Source organism: Cetorhinus maximus, unplaced genomic scaffold (assembly GCF_964194155.1).
Source record: "Cetorhinus maximus unplaced genomic scaffold, sCetMax3.hap1.1 HAP1_SCAFFOLD_254, whole genome shotgun sequence".
Lineage (NCBI taxonomy): Eukaryota > Metazoa > Chordata > Chondrichthyes > Lamniformes > Cetorhinidae > Cetorhinus > Cetorhinus maximus.
This window is the reverse complement of record NW_027596215.1, coordinates 204,172-206,722: the sequence shown is the minus strand read 5'-3', so window position 1 is coordinate 206,722 and position 2,551 is coordinate 204,172. Positions and strand designations below refer to the sequence as shown.

General features: G+C 44.5%; 1 non-coding gene across 1 annotated transcript; it reads left to right on the top strand.

Annotated features, from left to right (window-relative positions):
- Window positions 1–1,993: 1,993 nt before the first annotated feature.
- On the top strand, window positions 1,994–2,067 carry trnai-aau (transfer RNA isoleucine (anticodon AAU)). The gene has a single exon. It is a non-coding gene; the product is annotated as a tRNA-Ile (tRNA).
- Window positions 2,068–2,551: the final 484 nt, after the last annotated feature.

Here is a 2,551-nt window from a genome sequence, read left to right as displayed (position 1 = left end):
ACTCGTTCAAATCTACCCATTTGGCCAGATAGTTCGTCATTTTCCTAAATACCTCCTTGTGAAACTTCGTTTTAAATGTTGATATATAACGCTCCTTTCAAGCACATTGGCAAGGAGAGGGGTGGGGAGTTTGTGAAATGCAATAGATACATAGAAGATTCTGCTGTGTTGTTCAGTTGAGCGGGCTTCAAAATTAAATTGTGTGGATGCGTTCAAAGTTTATATATCCCTCCGGTCAGAGCTCGGGTTATGGAATATTGATGAGGGTCACTGCTGAATCTGGGATGGCGAGTTTTATCTAACGTTGGCTCCCATTTTTAGCAGCAGATACCACCGGCTATCCACGTTCAACATGCCGGAACTCCACCATCGATTTGTAATTTGGTAATTTCCATGAGGTGAGCAGGACTGCACACAGTTCTCAAATTGTGGCCTAACTAATGATTCATACAGCTCCACCATAACCTCCCTGCAAGTATATTTAAACCTCGTCTAATAAACGAAATGATTCTACTTGACATCTTAAACACCTCATCGGCCTTTCATGTAACATTCGGGAATCTGTGGAGATTCGCTCCAATGTCCATCACTTCCTCTAAACCTCCCAATACTCTCTTCATTAATTGTGTATTCCCTGCGACCTGTTTGAGTTCCCCAGCTGCATTACATCGCTCTCCCCTGGTTTGAATTCCATTTGGCATTTTTCTGACCATCTAACCAGTCAATTGATAACTCCCTGCTATCAAACCTCCACACTATCAAACACAGCCAGTTTTCTCGTTGCCTAAAAACTTCATGAAGATTCCCCCTATATATTTCCATTTAGTTAATATGTGCCATGAAAAGCGCGGCTAAATATACATGTGGCTTTTTTTTCAGGAGAGAAATCTGGTTGGTACAAATCCATCTCTCCAACACCCTTAACGCTGATGTTTTCAGGATTCACGTCGGTGCTCGGGCGCTGTTTTAAATGTAAGTTCTCCATTGGCTCTGCCATGCAGCCCGATAAACAAATACCAATGATCTTTGCAGCAAAACAGTGCAACGGATTTGAAACCTTTGCATTATAACTACACGCCGTTGATTAGTGACACATAACCTCCTGGGCTCAGAAATCAATGCCGCCCCCGTCTAATTCCAACCAATCCCGAACGATTCCTTATGAAGACAGCCAGAAGAGGGTAAACCCGAGGCAAAACAAGATTGAGCTCCCCCCACACTGTTGTTCTGCGGATTGTGAAGCGGCGCTGCTGTATGACTGTTAATCAGATAAATACATCAATCACAGCGGCAGTTGGCCTGTTACTTACCGCTTTCCCAACTTGCTCTGATCGCCTCAAGTCATCGATTGAGAGCCAGGCGGAAATATATTTCTGTTCCCTGACATTGCAACTCCCGCGAATGATAGCATCAAATGTAAATTTCAACAGGCACTCGGTAATTTCTCGTTGAAGCCCCCGCCGTGAGTTTGCCCGATTGTGAGCAACTTCCTTCCAATTCGCCATGAAATCCACACGCTTCAATTCCTACATCCTAGAGATACTGCAACATTTCCACACTATTTTTACTTCAGTGTTTGAAGTGCTTATATATTTTATATAATTTAGCATCGTTCCGAAGACAATTGTGAATGAGCAACTTGCACTGGTCATGCGCGACATGCCCACACCCCATGAAATAAATAGAATAGAGATTGCATAGATACCAGCCTATTGATGGAAGATTTTGCAGTTTAAGGCTTGCTTTGAGCAGATTATTTTCATCATTGACAAGAAGGATAAGGTATCTGTAGCTGAACAGCTTTGTGAAGATCGGATCATTCAGCAGCTCTGGGAGAAACATACACTCACAGCTCGCTGTTAACCTGAACTTTCAACTGGGCAAATCCGGGATTTCCAGCCTGTGCGCGATCAATCAGCGAGGAAGATTGCGGAATCCTCCACTCACTGCCCGTTGAGTTTGAAAACCAGATACTAGGGAGAGTTCACCAGGTGGCCGGTTAGCTCAGGTGGTTAGAGCGTGGTGCTAATAACGCCAAGGTCGCGGGTTCGATCCCCGTACGGGCCAACGTATTTTATTCGAGTTAGAAGGAATTAAAGCCCGGACCCGGTTCAGTTGTTATTCCTCCGCTGTCACATGGAAAGAACGTTTCGAAAAGTTCTTCTGCAGCGTTGCAGGCTGTGGTTTTTTTCCATCCATGCTTCTTCCTTCTGGAACATTTCTGCCTCTAGTTCTGACAAATCCGTCCTTTTAACAATTCTGTGCTACAAATTTGTTGGCGACAAGACAACAAAGCTTTGCTACTGCACAACGGAACACTTGCAAACGACGGTCTGCTCAGCATCTCTGGGGCAAATATATCCATACAGCTCCCTGGCAACCTGAAGCTTTGACTGGGCAAATACGAGAGTTCCAGCCTGTGCGGGATCAGTCAGGTAAGGAAGAATGCTGAATTCTCCACTCACTGCTAGACTGGATTTGAAAAGCATTTGATCAAACTAGGAAACGTGCTGCTTGGCGACCAGTTAGCTCCGAGATAAAGGCAAAATGC